Consider the following 18,603-nt stretch of genomic DNA (forward strand, 5'->3'; position numbering starts at 1 on the left):
GGGCTCGAACTCACGGACCACGAGATCGTGACTTGAGCCGAAGTCGGACGCTCAACCGTCTGAGCCACCCAGGCGCCCCCACAAGAGATTCTTAAAGACAGAGAAACAAACTGAGGATTGATAGAAGTGGGTGGAGGATGGACTAGATGGGTGATGGGTATTAAGGAGTGCATTTGTTATGATAGGCTAGATACTCCTGAAACTAATACTACACTGTGTGTTAACTAACTAAAATTTGCATTTAGAAAAGGAAGAATAACAATAAAGAAAAACTCTGTGAACTGCTTTGGACATATTTTCAAGACATTAAGTGAAAAAAAAACAAGGTGCAAAACTTTACGTAGAGAAGTCTAACACTTGTTTAAAAAAAAAGAGAAATCACATATATTGCATCAGTTTTTATTTGCTAAAAATTCTAGAAAGGCAAATAGGAAACTAACAATAGTGATTATCTTCGGGAGGGGACTGTAAGAATTGAGCAGATGAAGGACAGGGAGAGAAAGATTCTCTTGGGTTTTATGGTTGGATTACATAAGTATGTTCCCTAGTCAAAAATAAATTAATGAGTTTTCAGATGAAGAAGATTGGCAGAGGAAAAGAACTTGGCACAAGGTCAGTGGAATGCTAAAAAGGCAATATCAAAAGACTTGAGAATAAGCCCCGCAAGGAATGAAGAGTGAGTCTGTATAATTCAGCTTAGAAAAGAGAAAACTGAGAGGTGATAGAACAGAACTCCTACATATAAACTGGCTGCTAGCCATTTGCCATCTTCCCTGAAAACAGGAGATAGGAGAGTTAAAGCATGAATGATTTCACTTCAATATCCAAATAAGACTGCAAATACAGGGCTAGGTTATCAAAAGAATACACAGACTTGCTTTCTCTGAAGCCCACCACTCCTTGAAATACAGAACCCTTCATTCACTAGCCAAAATACCCTGCACTGGCTTTTGGTCCACACCTGGGTGGCTCAGTTGGTTAAGCATTTGACTTCGGCTCAGGTCATGATCTCAGTTTGTGGGTTTGAGCCCTGCATTGGGCTCACTGCTGTCAGTGCAAAGCCCACTTTTGATACTCTGTCCCCTCCTCTCTGTCCTTCTTCTCTTGTGCTTGTGCTCTTTCTCTCTCTCTCTCAAAAATAAATAAACATTTTTAAAAAGTTTAGAATACAAAGAATACAAAGCCATTCCTACTCTGCACCAGCCTGCCTTTAAATCTAGGGCTATTGCTGGGCCATTCCTGCTTTCCTCCTTCCATACAACATACTCTCACCTCCAGCCTGGTGATAACTTCCTGTTTTTAAAACCTGTGCATTTTCCTCTACTGATACTCATCTCACTTCCTGGAATATCATCCTACTTCACTTCCTAGAGAGCTCCTATTCACTCTTGAGACTCAGAAGGTAAGACCTTTGTGAAATACTTTTGGAAGCCTCTCTGTGGCACAATTTGTTGTTTTCCCCATGCCTTCCCATGCCAAATGCCCACATTTCTGTCTTTTATTGTTCATTAGACTACATGATGGTTAGTGGAATAGAGGTTTGATGCCCCATTAAAATTGGCAGATATATCTTTCTATCCTTAGAAACCTATATTGTGGCCTATAACTAGCACAGTACCTGACCTCAAATTATGCTGACTGTATGGAGAGTGTGGTATAAAAGCACACTTGGAAATGAGAAAATCCAGACAGTAATTCTGTGCCTATATATTTCAAACCCTTTGAAGAAATGGGATGATTACTAGTCTGCTCTACTATATTTACAATGTCAGGGACAAAATCCAAGGCAATCCTTGGGCTGTGCTGAATAGATCCTGAATACATCAGAATACATGCTATTTCAAACGATGTACAGTGGGCTTGCCATCAATGCGATTGTACCGTCTGGAATATAAATGTGCAAAAGCATACTTTGAAAGTGAAGCTCCATCAGTTGCATATCCTACATGAAGAATATGATAACTTGTATGTGTGTGTTCTAATAACATGTGTTTTTAAAACTTCCAAACTTAATGTACTACTAATTTATTTTAGCATTTTGGCTTATTTCCTTAAGGATAAAAAGGTGAAAAAGTCCACAAATGCTTCTACCTTGAGCTCATCAACACCATATCTCTAATTATAAAACAAATAGAAATAAGACCTCTTTATGAAGTCTTGGTCTTAGAAATGGTCTCTTACACGTCAGAAAAATACATTTGAATTTATGCTTCATCCAAAGTTTCCAATAATCAAATTCAATCTATATTTTACATTCAAAGGCTTGTGTGAACACCCAAGTCCCTGCGTAATCATTTCATTTATCATAATTGATTAAATTGTCCATAATTGTCATAAATTATTGTATCACTAATTGGGACAACGAATCAAGCAGAAATACCTATGTCCTCGTGCAAGTTCAGTTTCATTTTGAATCTGCACAAGAGAACTGGAGTCAGACCCAATTGGGCTGAACAGCCAGTGTAATCATACTGTTGAGCATTAGGCAGGTACTCATCCTCATTAAACTTTTGTGTCCTCACCTGTGAAAGGAGGAATAATAACAACATTCCCTAGAGAGCTTTGAATTATGAATAACCTAGAAACTGGTGGCACATAATGCCTGGCACATAATAGATTTTCAATAAGTTGTGTTGTTTTTTAAATCATGGTTCCATTTGCCAGTCAATATTTTATTTACTTTCTTGCAGCTTCCTCAGTGTGGAGCACTCTTGCCCATGCATATCTCACCTTAATGAAGTAAACTCATCTTGGGCCTTAAATACCAGTGTCAACACCCCTGAGAAAACTTCCTGACTTCCTCCCACCTCTTCAGGCCAGTTAGTCACTCTTGAGTCTTCTGCCTTAACATTGTAGGTCTACCTCTGTCTTTGCCTTTATTATACTATAATATTTATTTACTCCTTTAGCTCCCCTACTTTAATGTAAGTTGCTTTAGAAAATAGATTGTGTCTTCATCTGTGTTATACTAGTATCTTCTAGCACCATGTATTTCAAAGGGAAGTAAAAATAAGGGCTCTTAAAATATTTTAATTCAGACAGCTAAAATTGAAAGAAAGCATTGATGTTAATGGTATTTTGACTAAGAATCCAGAGGGAAAGTCCCCTATTATGTAAAATATTTAAATTTTTGAAGTCCTGAGTTAGTTTTTGCTTTTCTCAAAAAATAAAAGTGTGGTAGTTTTCTGTTAATCTAAAGGATCTCAGGGGCACCTGGCTGGCTCAGCCAGAAGAGCACATGATTCTTGATCTTGGGGACATGGGCTCAAGCCCCATGTTGGGTGTAGATATTACCAAATAAATAAATAAACTTAAAAAAATAAAGAACCTCAGATTCTGGGTCTAGGGGGTTTATTGAAGTGCAATATAAGTAAAAAAAAAAAAAAGTCAGCTCTGCCACAAGCAAATTCAAGCGCAACATGAACAACGTACTTTCCATAATATGTGTCCATATGGCCAAAGCGTATAACATTGTCTCAACAAGTCTATGGATGAATAAAAAGTGAATGAGAGACCCTCTGTTTTAGGTGAAGTTAAGGAAAGTTTGGGAGAAAAGTAAAAAATTATTCAGTAGTGACGGTATGCAAGCTGATTCTATGTGTTTAATTCTCTGACGAACTACACTGAGAGTGGAGTAAGGCTGGTTCCAGAATGGGGCTGGAAATATGCAAGAATTCTCAGTATACCCCCCCTTCGAACTCCCTGTCACACACAAATGATTTATCAATTCAGATTAATTTAATTAGTAAGATCATCTTTCAAAATAAAAAATACTACTATGGGATGGGAAGAATAATAAACAGTAAAGCAATCATCTGAATGCTATCATCAAATAAATGTTCAGTTCAAATCAGAACCACACCTTGCTAGTTAAGATTGGAAGCAATCTTACACTAGAAGGAGGAAAAATATCTGGATCTGAGAGGCTCAGTCTTTTAGTCTCACTCTTTATACTTCTGGTGCAGAACAGTACATCCAGATTTTGTTACTGTAGGAATCTGGACAGGTGCTTTACTTCTAAAACCAAGAAACTTGCTTTTCAAACCAAACACATGAGAAATCTAAAACAACTCAGATAGTTTCAACACAAACAACTGACAAAAAAAATTTATAATTACCTCCTATTATCTAAGGAGGAAGGATTCTGGTAAGAGATGGCTTTCATTTGTTGAGCACAAAGCCAGCAGTATGGTGACCAGTGGCTTCCTTATAGGACAGTTGGAGGACACGAGCATGAGGCCCAGCTGGAGGAGTTTACAGTGCCCTTTGTCAATCTAAGAATGGAGATGTGGAGGGAGTTGAGAGGACCCCAGGAAGGTAACGCTGGAGGGAGGGAGGTGGGAGAAGAAGGGGGAGACTGCAGCAGGCTACAGCAGAAGACAAGAGGAAAATTGCCCAGGATGGGGAGGAAGTGAAAGGTTCCGAGCTCTCTGATGTCAACCAGCTTCCCCACCAAGCCTGCAGTGGAATGTCCATTTATCACCAATGCTTGAGGGATAGGCTTTTCATTTGGAAAAATGAGAAGCCCCCTGAGTTCTCTTCCAAGATGGTCATGGGATGAGGACAAAACTGTCCATTGGGCCCAGCCACAACTGTCTCACATAATTATTTTAATCTTTTGGTTTGATTTCAACTTCAAAGGGGATCAACTAACTTCATCATTGATAGAGATGAAAGAAAAAGATAAACAAACCCCAACCAATATGGGCTATGCACGCTGCAGGGGTTTGCTCTTGGTTAAAACAGTGATGTTACTTGGAGTCAATAATGGAAAAACTCTTCAGAAATCATTGAAATTGAGTTTACTGGGCCATGCTGTCACAATCTCAACTGGAACAGCTATACTGACAGAGCTGTAAATATTTTCCTTTGAAATCACAATAGTCCAATATAGGGTGTCTCTGTAGTAAAATCATCCCTCCTGGCTGAGAAAATTGGTTGCCAGGGTAACAGAGTTAAAGCAGCAAGTGGCTGAAAATCGTTTTTCATTCCCAGCACGATGCTTTCCTCTTTCACAAAATAACACCAACACTCTGACGGGCAAAATAACAAAAAAGAAAAACCCTAATTGTGGATACTTTAGAATTCATAGACACAATTTTCTACCAGTCCCATTAATCCATCTCTCCACACCACCCTATCATCTGATCCCTACCAAAAATGTTTTGATTCATCCCACCTCTTACTATAAATCTCCCTTCTCTTTGGACTGATGTGATGATACAGTGTCATTCCATAGTTCTTCACAAACGCTTATGTTTGTAAGCTTATATTCAGCCAGGAGCCAGAATAGAGCAAACAACACCCTCAGTACCCTGTTTATACATACTCCAAGTCCATTTACAAACAAATCCAGCTGGATTCTTACCTGTGAAGGTACATGCATTGCCTTACCCTCCAAAATGAACTTCCTTCCAGAGTTTCTCATTTTATCTCAAGGTGGGGCTACTTTCCCTAGTCCCAGATTCCTAATTCTGGTGTTACCTTTCTCTTTTTAAAAATTTTTTTTAATATTTATTTATTTTTGAGAGACAGAGAGAGACAGAGCGTGAGCGAAGGAGGGGCAGAGAGAGAGGGAGACACAGAATCCGAAGCAGGCTCTAGGCTTTGAGCTGTCAGCACAGACTCCAACACAGGGCTCAAACCCATGATCCATGAGATCCTGACCTGAGCCAAAGTCAGATGCTTAATGGACTGAGCCACCCAGGCACCCCTCTGGTGTTACCTTTTATTTCACCATCTCTTCTGGTCTTCAGGTCCCACCAGCTGCTAAGTTATTGGAATACTCCCTTGTCATGTTGCTTAACTTTGACCCCTCCTCAGCCCTCCCTAGCAAGTCTTCAAATGCAGAAACTTTATAACATACACTTTATGTCCTGTCCTCTCTCCTGGTATCATATTCTTTCCCTTTTGTTTTCTCTCTGACCTATTTCCTCACCCTCTAATTTTAATGTAGATATCCAAAAACATTTCTCTTTTCTTAGCCTGGAAAAACAGAAAACTCCTTTAGGTCAAGACCTGCCCTCGTTGAGGAAATTATCTGAATTGGAATCACCTGCTTTGGGGTATAGACGCTCATCCTGAATAGCCCAAAAGTGGGTGGAACTGTCGTATGTGAGGTGAAGGGAAGAATTTGTCAGTTGCTCCAGGAGAAGAGAGAGGACTTAGGGAACAGCAAGATGTCAGAAGGCTTTGCATCCAGTGGTCCCCCAAACTTTAGAGAAGTGAGAAAAGTCACAGAATGCTTTCTGAAAGTGTATTTTGGTTTTGGTTTATTTTGTGGGAGTTTTGTGTAAGACAACTGGAGAAGGTGCTTATCACCCAGGTTGACATGGCAGGATTGTCTCCCTTAGGGAGTTGTCTCCCTTAGGGAGACAGGAAGCTGCAACAAGAATTGTGAGTAAGTGAGTAGTAGGAAATTCTCAAAACCTTAGAAGGGCTCCGAATTCTCATTTGTCATGTGTTCAAGTATTGGATATGTTTACCAAAATATCTGAAGAATAGGAGGCCCTAGCTGATGTCTGGCTTACATTTTACTAAATTTATGTAATTTAATAACTTGCCTTTAATTTTTTCTGGCTCAAGGGAGAGCATAAAAATACATAGATAAAATTTAAAGAATGTAAAAAGGACACTGTTTATACATTGTGATTATAACCTTATAAAACTATTCAGAAGAAAAAATAAAGGAAATATATCAAAATGTCAATCAGCTATGTTTGGTAGTAGGATTGTGGGTAACTTTCTCTTCTTTCTTCAAACATATGTAATATGGTTATATTTTATTTTTACATCTTAAACAGGAAATTAAAAAGTCTATGAATATGAGGAGATGTTCATGATAGAATGTTAAGTTTAAAAATTAAACTCAAAGTACATGGGTATGTCTGCAATGATATAAAATAAAAATACAATGCCTGTAGACAAGAGGTAGAAAGGATATTCAAAATTGTCGCAGTTTGATTTTCCTGGGAAGCAGACTCTGAGACCGAATTGGGTTTAAGATGTTTTTCAGGGAGCCTTAGGATCATCACCTGTGGAAAAGGGAAGGCAAGAAGGAGGGTGGTCAGAGGGAGAAGTCTAGCTAAATTAGTCTATCAGTTATCCCCTGTTGGGCCAGAATACCTGTCCTGCACACTCCCACCCAACTCAGTCATTGGACATGTGGACACTCCAGGGAGGGGTGACCTTGGGAAAGGCAATCGTCTGCCTGCAGGGGCCTCCATCTGAAGGTTGTCCACTGACAACGCTCCTAGTAGCTGAGCCAACAGTTCCTTCCTTGAAGAGGGTATGAGTCACACATGCTCATATCCAGGACAAAAATGAAAACATTGCACATGGAATGGTAGGATAAATGTCATTCGAAAGCACTTTTTAAATCACTTTTAGTTTTGTTACATCAAATTTTTATTTCTATAAAATGCATATTTTAATAGTACTGATGTCATAGCATTGTTGTGAGAATTTAAAAAGATAACAACTGTAAAGCACCGTGCTTGACATAAAGTGCTCAATGTCATTACTGTTCTTTATCTCTAACTCTTCCTCACTTACACCTGCTAAGGAGTAAGTCCTCTTCTTTTCATGCCTTGTATAACTCGACAGTGGCCAAACCACCTCTTTTTTCACCTGTCCCTATCTTTCTGCTTTCTGCCATTGAAAATAATGTAAAGGATATGATGCTGGAGTCATACCGGGCACTTTATGAGCATCCAATGACAACAAACAAGAGGACAATAGGCCCACACTCTATGGATGGTGAAGCAAAAGATTAAGTAGTCTGGGTCTTTAATGGCGTTATTGAAATATCACACAACCCTAAAGCCATCTACTTCTGGACTCTTTATTAAGGAAATAATAAATACCCTCATGATTTAAGCTACTCTTAGTTGGGCTTTGTTTCTTACAGCTGAAAACATTTCTAACAAATATTTAGGGAAATGGAGATGGATGGAAGTTTGGGAAGAAAGAAATACATAAGGTTTGTAAACTGGCTTGAATTCTGCAAGTTGGGAGAGTTGTGTGTCTTTGGGAACATAACTTAATGATGAGATCACTTCCGACTATGTCTGTTTCCAATTGATCCATGGTTTAATTTCCTGAATAACTCTCTGTCCATGATACAAAACAAATTAATCTTTCTTTTGCCTCTAAGCTAGATGAAGCAGGTGTGTGGGGAGAAAAAGGATAATGAGATTTTCTGTTTATTGGTGTAAACCAGCGTGGCCATTAAAAAACAAGCAAAAAAACCCTTTCATTCAGAACACTAAAATTCCTAGCACTTTTGTGAGAAGACCTGCATCCTGATAATTTCCAACATTACCTATGATTCTAAACATAAGTTATTTGTCCTCTTTATTATTCAGCAGGTATGATTCCTGTGGAGTTGTAGAAAGACATGTTACTCTCCATTCTTAGGAGAGCTGTGTGAAATGATTCACCCGGTGACTGGTTGTGGACCATGGGGGGAAGAAATTCAGGAACTAGGAGCTTAAATCACTTGCCATAATTCTCTCAGCAAATGAGGAATAGAGATGGAAATAAACTTCAGAGCTTCCCAAACTTTTATCCTTCATCCTCTCTAAATGATGCTGCTTATCAGAGATAACTTACAAGCTCTTATGTTGTCATATTAAAAAAGACAGCTACGGAAATGAAAGCTCCCTGAATTATCATTTTAGATGAGCTTCAAGAACTGTAGTTTTGAATTGGAACGTTATGAAAAATAAGACTGAGTGCCTGGGCTGGCTTTTAAGAGTAGAGCAGGTCCATTTCCAAAGGAGATGGATGACGTGATCCGAACCTCAGGTCTGTGAGTCACACACACTAATACATATTTGGAAATGTCAGTTACTTAGCAAGATGCTTCCCCAAGTTGGTGACACAGTTTTGATCGTACTTATGCACTAAATTCTGTTTTGTTATGGCTCTTAACTTGATGTGGAGGACTGCGCGCTTATCCCAATGAAAGTATTTCTTGGTTCATGGCCAAGGTCCACTGGATCAGCAGAAATGCTCTTTGCTATTCTCTGCCAGAGTTGTACTTCCCTTCCGGGTCTCAACACTTTCCAGCTCAGACATCCGGGCACATCTTTCCAGACCTATGCTTTGGCGGCTTACATGACGTGTGTTTCTCTTTGACCGATCCAGTGTCGTGCGATCAAGTCCACATATACAATGTCCACGTAGCCTGACCTCACTATAAGGATCTGTCTTCTGCTTTATCTCAGCACATGAGGTGAATCCAGAACTATGAGGAGGGGCGCTGGGGCAGCTGGTGAGTCCAGCACCCCAAAGCCAAAGCCTCACTGGGAATTGAGTGCTGTGCTCAGGCCAGCTCTCACCTCTTTTGTTCATACTTCTCTCGAGCCTTCTGCCCATAAGAAATGCCTAGCATCCCACACAGACTAAGAAAGCACAGTCCTTACCTTCAGGGTGCCTACAAGTCATTAAATCAGATTCGGTGATCCGAGCAGATAAAAAGGCCTACGTAGGCACAACCATGCAAACCCCGAACAGACGCATCAAATGCATGACAGACTTTGAATTACTTTTTGACCCCAAATCAAAGAACTTGGCATAGAAGGGATCAATTTAAGTTGGTATGAATTCTCTCTAATTCATGTATTCTGTGAATTGGTAATAGAAGCAAAGCTATAGGACACTTCTCCCAAGATTACAGACTATTCTTAGAGTTCTCTTTTTAGTCTAAATGGGGTATGACAACACTGGGCAGCACTTCTCAAAGTGTGGGCTGAGGATCCTTTTCTTCTGAGGATGGGAAGCTTATTTAAAATGCATAGATTTCAAACTTGACAGAAACCCATGGGGGAGGGGAAGAAAAAAAAAAAAAAGAGGTTAGAGTGGGAGAGAGCCAAAGCATGAGAGACTCTTAAAAACTGAGAACAAACTGAGGGTTGATGGGGAGTGGGAGGGAGGGGAGGGTGGGTGATGGATACTGGGGAGGGCACCTTTTGGGATGAGCACTGGGTGCTGTATGGAAACCATTTTGACAATAAATTTCATATATTGAAAAAAATTAAAATTAAAATTAAAATTAAAAAATTATAAATAAATAAATAAATAAATAAATAAATAAATAAATAAATAAAATGCATAGATTTCATAGAGGGGCCTGGGTGGCTCAGTCAGTTAACCATCCGACTTTGGCTCAGTTCATGATTTCAGGGTTCATAAATTTGAGCCCCGTGTAGGGCTCTGTGCTGACAACTCAGAACCTGGAGCCTGCTTTGGATTCTGTGTCTCCCTCTCTCTCTGCCCTTCCCCTGCTCACGTTCTGTCTCTTTCTCTCATTCAGAAATAAATAAACATTAATAAAATAAAATGCAGTTTCATGGACTCCATCTCAAAGCTAAATCAGAATTTCCTGGGGGTGGGGAATTCTGGGAGTCTGTATTTCAATCAGATCCCCAAGTTTGAGACCAGGATATAGGGAATATGGAATTTTGCTAACATCGTCTATGTCTCCCAAATGTGCCTGGAGCTTTGGAGGCTCTTGTTAAGCACATTCCCAGGCACCTCCCTTGGACATACAGGTTCAGTAGGTCTGAGGCGGTGTCCTGGGATCTATATGTTTAACAAGCATCCCAAAAGATTGTTGTGATGGGGCAAGTTTGGGGAACTCTGAACGGAGATAATGGCTTAAAGCACATGTCATTTAGATTCTATAAAAACAGGGGCCCCTGGGTGGCTCAGTCGGTTGAGCTTCCGACTTCGGCTCAGGTCATGATCTCATGGTCTGTGAGTTCGAGCCCCGCGTTGGGCTCTGTGCTGGCAGCTCAGAGCCTGGAGCCTGTTTCAGATTCTGTGTCTCCCTCTCTCTCTGACCCTCCCCCGTTCATGCTGTGTCTCTCTCTGTCTCAAAAATAAATGAACATTTAAAAAAAAAAAAACAAAAAAAACCAAAGGTGATACTTATTGAGTCCTTACTACTAAACACTGCTGAATGTTTTCCTATGTTAACACACCTGAAAATAAATCTTATGAGACAGGAGGTATTGTGATCCCTATTTTATGGAGGAAGAAAATGAGACTTAGCAAAAATAACTTGAGGTCACACAGCTAGTGAGCAGTGGAGACAGAATTCAAACTTAAGTTGCAGGAGTCAAAGATCCTTGCTCTTCCCTGTTAGACCAGCTTGTCTTTCTTTATGTACCAGACAATTGCCAGAATGGAGTTTTCTGCTGTATGACATCTGAGAGAATCTCCTTTATGAGGTTTTGCAGTTTTTTGAACCAGGACTTAATACTCAAGGGTATAAAACCTAGTCTGCTTTATTTTTTGAAATGTTTTCTTTTTTAAATTTTTTAAATGTTTCTTTTTTGAGAGAGAAAGAGAGAGAGAGAGAGAGAGAAAGAGAAAGAATGTGAGTGGGGGAGGGGCAGAGAGAAGGAGACACAGAATCCAAAGCAGGCTCCAGGCTCTGAGCTGTCAGCACTGAGCCCGATGCGGGCTCAAACCCGCAGACTATGAGATCATGACCTGAGCCAAAGTTGGGCGTTTAACCGACTGAGTCACCCAGGTGCCCTGAAGTGTTTTTCTAACCAAAGCCCTATTTTTAGAAATTATTTTTCTGATATTCACATTATATATTGTATTCATTTCTTTATTCACTTTCTACACTATTAGCTTCTCTTCTAGAAGAGTGACTTTGTCGACTTTGCCAGAACTCAGGATTATTACTGTCAAGAGTCTGGAATGGAGGTCACAAAATCTTCCTCTGAGCAGCTGCACCAAAGAAGCTTTGGTCTTAATTGTCCTTGATGTGTCTTATTAACTATTTCAAGTGTTCACACATAACTTCCGAATCAGGCTGATTTCTTGTGCTCATAAATTTACTCATTTTTAAATTTATCAAAGAAAGTTTGTAAAAACTGATCTTCAGAAAACGACTTCCTGTGCACACACACTGCGGAGGACTGTGGCACATGAGGATTGGGACACTAGGATTGTGGCAGGGTTAGAGAAGGACACGGAAAGGTCTCTGTGGGGAGAGGAGGAGATGAAGTTGGTTTTGTCCGAAGCTAATGGACACTGTATGTCATTTTTTCCTCATTCAAATGCAAAGATGAGAAGAGGAACTTGATGGTGGCTACAATGAATGGGTGCCCTGAGCCCGATTTGGAGTGTGGTCTCCTTCCCGCAGGGTCGGGTGGTGCTGGGCAGTCTCAGAGCCACCGAGCAATGGACCATGAGTAGTCCCGATGGGTGGGAACAAAAAATCAGGAATTGTTCTTAAAAAGTGCTTGCATTTTTGTCACCAGATGACACAGTGGCCTGTTTAGTTATTGGAAATGCTTACGGCGCCACTCAGAACTGACTGCTTCAGAGTCTTCTTTTTGTCTCCACTTATTCCTTTAAATATTTTTAACAGCTTTATTGTGGTATAATCGGCATAGAATACACTGCCCATATTTAAAGTGTAGAAAAGTTTTGGCGTATGCATACGCCTGTGAAACCATCACCACAATTAAGAGAGTAAACTATACACCACCAGCAAAAGTTTCCTTGTGACCTTTCATAATCCCAGCCTGCCTTCTCTGGAGACCCCGTGGCAGCCACTGATCCATATGCTGTGTCACTATTGATTAGTTTGCATTTTCTAGCACCTTATGTAAATGGAAGCCTACAGCAGGTACTCTTTTGATCTGGCTTCTTTCATTCAACAAAATTATTTTGAGGTTTAATCCATGTTACCATGAGTATTAATAGTTAATTCCTCTTTAGAGCTAGTATTATTTATTTCATTGATAGAATTTCATTCTATGGATATACCAGCTTGTTTATTCATTCACCTGTTGATGGACATTTGTATTGTTTCCAGTTTGGAGACATTATGAATAAAGCTGCTACGAATAATTGTTTACAAATCTTCGTGTGACTATGCTTTCATTTCTTTTGAGTAAATATCAAGGAGAGGAATGATGAGGTCATACAGTAGAGACAGGCTTTTATTTTTAAGAAAATGACAAGTGGTTGTACCATTTACATTCTCACCACTAGGTGTGTGAGAGTTTTGTTTCCTCCACATCCTTACCAAACCCTGGGCTGGTCAGCCCTTTCAACTTTAGCCACTCAGAGTTGTGCAGTGGTATCACTATGATTTTAACTGCCTCCCCCTAATGACTTATGATGCTGAGCATGTTTTCATGTGCTTATTTGTAATCTATCTATCTTCTTTGGTGGTATGTTTGCTCAAATCATTTGTCTATTTTTTGAAATAGTGCGTTCTCTTATTTTTGAGTTTTGAAGAGTTCTATTTACATTCAGGACACATTCTTCATCAATCAGATGACTTGCAAATACTTTCCCCCAAATAGTTTTTTTTTTTCCTCATAGTCCTTAATGAGGTCTGTTAATTAGAGGGATCAAATCTGCCAGGAGCCTCTGTGTCAACTGCCCATTGCTGCAGATGCACAGCCCCCTGTGAGAAGAGCCAGAGGAAGTCAGAGGATGTCCCTGCTGCTTGGAGTCAGTGCCTCCATGTTGCACTGGGTTCAAGATGTGGAGATAGGAAGAGGCTGCAGGCAGGGGAGCCAGGATATAGGCACTGGGCTAGAGGCTCTCTCATATTATCTTATTTCTTTGTCACACTACTAAGAGCCATTGTTATTCTGATTCTACGGCAACTTGCCAAAGGTTACAGAGCCTGCAAGGAGCAAGGGTTGAAAGCAAACTATGTATGTCTGACTACAAAACCCACGTTTGTTTGCTTTTTCACAATCTCGCCCTGCCTCCACCACAGCCTTGCATGACCATGGATGGGATGAGTGAATAAGAAAGCCAACTTAATCTAACCCAGCGCCAGGTCAACAAGTGTTCATTGAGGCCCACCCATGTGCTTAGAACTAAGATATTCTGAACAACAAAAACAACATGTGTGAGCACAACCCCAAATGAATGAGCAGTGACTAGGGTTCATGGATGTAGCAAGACCAGAGCTGAGAGGAAATCCAGGTGAGGTTTTCCGACTACATGGACGTAGATGCAGTGCAAGTGTATCTGCTCACTGAGCTCGGGAATGCCCAAGTAGGATAGGAAGGCCACGCTCCAAGTCTGCACACAGGAGTCACAGAACAAATGAAAGGAAACACAACTCTGCGCACGGGGCAGGAAATGTGCGGAAGACTGCAAGACTCCAGATAGATGTGGGTAACTTGACAGTGAGCCATAATGAGTGCATAGAGGGAAATGGGCATGTTGGAGAATGTCTCCAGCCTTCTGCGGGAACTGTAAAGAAAATGACCACCGTGCTTTTCTTGCTCAACGTTAGGTCAGATGCCAGGCAAGAGAGCCTACCGATGAGACGACATTTGTAAATGTTGTTTATGCTCCTAAACTTGTGGTACTGAATGTAGAGGGGACCCTAATGTCCCCACAGGTGGGCACAGATCACACAGACTGCCAGTTTTCTCTCTGGTCACTGGAGTCAAGTAGGGACGTCAAAGAAGGGCACTAACGTGTATTAAGCACCTGAACTACTAACTCGAAGATCCTAAGTCACTCTTCACAGGCACGCTGGAGGCCATGTTATAGCTTCCTCCTTCTACCCCTGAGCCGATGGTGTCACTGTTGTTGCTACACACCAGGAAGTGAGCGATAGTCCTTTGTGCAGGCCGATGGACTAGCACTCATGTTATCTCTTGGCACAAGCAGCAATTACAGCATCTTCTCAAACGTTTATTGAAGACCACTCATTCTTTAAAGGTGAATTTAGTTACTGGAATGTTCCTATGTATAAAAAATATGGTGGATGCAGCATATGAAAGATATCTATTTCAATTAATTTTTTTTAATCTTTATTTATTTTTGAGAGAGAGAGAGAGAGAGAAAGTGAGAGCAGGGGAGGGGCAGAGAGAGAGGGAGACGCAGAATCCGAAGCAGGCTCTAGGCTCTGAGCTGTCAGCACAGAGCCCGACGTGGGGCTTGAACTCACAGACTGAGAGATCATGACCTGAGCCGAAGTCGGACACTTAACCCCGACTGAGGCACCCAGGCGCCCTAGAAAGATACCTATTTTAAAATATTTCTTCTTCTTCCAAAAATAAATAAATAAAATAAAATAAAATAAAGTAAAATAAAATAAAATAAAATATTTCTTCTTCAGTGCCTGGTTCCTGTCTGTAGGGCCTAAAAGTTCCATGAGACTTCTTAGGCCTTAGGGGCTTATTTAAGAAATTTTTTCTTTTATTCCAACTCAGAAGAAGAACATTATCCTCATTAACAGCTCATAGCAAATTAAACATATGTAAACCCCAAATATTATGGTTTAAATAGGAAAAAGAAAGGTTTGCAACTGATCCAGTCTGAAGTAATTTGAAGGCTCAGCCAACATGATGTGACTGGTTCAAGCGTATAATAATTACTCACTTCTATTGAACAAACTGCAGGCAAAGATTATATGCTTTTAGGAGACAAACTTTCTCAAGACGCCTTCACAGTGCCTGAAGAGAACACTAGACAAGAAAGAAGACTTGTTAATCCTTTTAAACAGGATGATTTTTCCCAACAACCAAATTTGTAACATAATTCAGAAATGTTTATTCCCAGTCTGAACTTAGTTTTCTTCCCTTATTTTGTTTCTCTGAGTAATTTCTGTTCTGAGAGAACAGAACAGAAATGTTCTGAGGCTCTTTTCAGTCTTCTTTTGATCTTCTTGATATTTGTACACAGGTGGAAGGGTACCTCAGAAAATATGCCTGTTGTATTTGAAAGGCAATCATTCCACTTCCTGAATGTGGAAATTTTGCTTCCTAGGCAGGATGGTCGATCTCCAGATGTAGCCAGATGCAACCCAGTGTGGGAGGCTGAGGCTGTCTGTGGTGAGCCAGGACTCAGGTCCGGAGAGCAGCTCACTGGGGCAAGCAGGTGCTGGAGGGGAGAGACTCTGGGACTTGGAGATCCCCAATCCTGCCCCACTGTGAATCAGACAGGCCTCTAAAGGAAAAACAAGCCATACCGTATTTATTTTTAAATGTATTTAATAAGCATTTATAAAGAGCTTACTATGGCCAGGCACCATTTTCATCACTTTAAAAGTGATTAGATCGGGGCGTCTGGGTGGCTCAGTTGGTTAAGTGTCTGACTTCGGGTCAGGTCATGGTCTTGCGATTCATGATTTTGAACCCGGTGTCAGGCTCTGTGCTGACAGCTCAGAGTCCAGAGCCTGCCTTGGATTCTGTGCCTCCTTTTCTCTCTGCCCCTCCCCCACTTGCGCTCTGTCTCTTTCTCTCTCTGTCAAAAATGAATAAACATTAAAACTAAATAAATAAATGAAGATCGAAAAAAAATAGAGTGATTAATCAAGGGGCGCCTGGGTGGCTCAGTCGGTTAAGTGTCCAACTCTTGATTTTGGCTCAGGTCACGATCTCCAGGTTCATGAGCCCTGCATCAGTCTCTAGGCTGACAGTGTGGAGCCTGCTTTTGATTCTCTCTCCCCCTCTGTGTCTCCCCTCCCCTGTCTTTCTCTCTCTCCCTCTCTCTCTTATACACACGCGTACACACACACACACACACACACACACACACACACACACAATAAATACATGAACATTTTTTAAAAGTGATTAGATCAAAAACTCGTTCATGAAATGCTCATAATCACTCTGTGAAGGTCATACTGTGGTGTGGTTTCACACACCACTGCTTTTGTATCTTCAGTAAAATGTCACACGGTTGTCCCAAGGATAAACCATAAGATTTCAAAAAGAGTTATTCAATACTTTGAATATTTCAGTGCTGCTGTGTCTCGTGGCCAAGCATTCACATAAAAGAAGTCTTCTCTGTGCCTAGGATTGGTAAGAAGACGCAAGCAGCAGGCGCCATTGTCTCCTATCTGCTAATTAAGCTGTTTGTTTGTAAGGCAAACGTGCAATTCTGCAGAGGAGATGTTAACTCAGTCTTTATGTCTGTAGTAAAGTCTGCACGGAGTTGCCGTAATACTGGAAACTGGTACTTCTGCTGTTTCTTTGACTTACTCTTCACCCAATAGACATTGAGCAATGTCTGATAGTAAAATTGTTAAAGGCTGTATCTCTGAATTATTCTTTGTACTCCTTTGGTCTCATAATATCCTAGAAGATGATCCATGGAGTTTTCATTTCTAGTTCAAAAAGTTGTAACATAAGTTTTGGCATTTAAGAGCTCATCAAGTCCACATTTAAGATATTCAATTATTTCTGCTTTAAACACTAGGTTATTGGTGTGAAAACTGGCAATTCTAAATTGGCAATATAGAGGGACAACGTAGTTGATACTCTGTATTATCTGAAATTTTTCCGTTGTGTAAGACCCAATGGGTAAATTATTAATGTCTATTAAGCAAGGCAAACAAAGGTTTTGTCATTGGTTTCATTTACAGTTTTGCCCAGTCTCTTTGGAGAGTCAGAGAATTCTCCATTGTGTCAATTTTCACATTTTTCAGCATCTTTAGACATGGATGGTACAACTATGAGTTGAGAAAGCAAATGTGTTAATCTTCCCTTTCATGTCAATGTCCTTTAAATATTTTATAATTTTTTAAATTTTTCAATAAAATTATTGAACTCTAAAATAATTTTAAATAAAAAAATTTTTGTTAAATTTTTTTAATGTTTTTATTTATTTTTGAGACAGAAACAGAGCATGAGCAGGGGAGGGGCAGAGAGAGAGGGAGACACAGAATCTGAAGCAGGCTCCAGGCTCTGAGCTGTCAGCACAGACCCCGATGCGGGGCTCGAACTCACGGACTGTGAGATCATGACCTGAGCTGAAGTCGGACACCCAACCGACTGAGCCACCCAGGTGCCCCTTAAATAAAAATTTTAATTATAGGTTTTCAAAATTTTTTTAAATACTGCAAAATTTTTAAAAATATTGCAAAATTACATATATATGATCTCATTTACATAAATTTATGTATGTGTGTACATCTAAACATAGAAAATACATGTTAGAATGATCACTGATGTGTGAAATTCTAGCCTTTTTTGCTTTTTTTCCTTATATTTGGTATATTGCCCAATTTTTTTTTTTTACCATGTATCATTTATGACTTTTAAAAGCTATTTTCTTTGTTTGTTGACGGGAGGGACCTCCATTCCCCTTAGTCACTGTGCAAACATCTTGGATGTTGTGTAAAGGGTGAATGGGACTAGTTTGATGATTTGGTAAGTCTGCTTGGACATAATTTGGAGGGAGAACATGTTCATGCTAATCAAAGCCCACAAAGGTGGATTTGAATACCGAAACATAAATATTTCAATTTCATTTACTAAGAGAACACAAAGTCCACTGAAATAACATCTCTTCCAAATCACATAGCTGACTTGGGAAAATAAGTTACAGAGTTGTAAAAAGCCAGAACTAGAAAGGAACTTCCAGATCATCTGGCCCAATGCTGTCGTGTTACAGACAAGACAACGGGGCTCCAAGAGGAGGAAGTAGGTCTTCCATGTCACAGAGAAATCTCAGAGTGTGCCTATGGAAAGGACCAGTGTCATCTGGGAGGCCTGAGACAGAGTCCTCATTACAGCCATAGTTTGTTAGCCCTGGAGAAATAGTGTCCCATCTCTTCCTCTCCATTTTTCCCTTATCAACATCACC

General features: G+C 40.3%; 1 pseudogene; it reads right to left on the reverse strand.

Annotated features, from left to right (window-relative positions):
- The window catches only part of LOC109263240 (tigger transposable element-derived protein 1-like), a 37,233-nt pseudogene extending 31,847 nt beyond the window's left edge, over nt 1-5,386 (reverse strand).
- Between the last annotated feature and the right edge of the window lie 13,217 nt (nt 5,387-18,603).

Source organism: Panthera pardus, unplaced genomic scaffold (assembly GCF_024362965.1).
Source record: "Panthera pardus isolate Hobbes unplaced genomic scaffold, ASM2436296v1 HiC_scaffold_17, whole genome shotgun sequence".
NCBI classification, from domain to species: domain Eukaryota; kingdom Metazoa; phylum Chordata; class Mammalia; order Carnivora; family Felidae; genus Panthera; species Panthera pardus.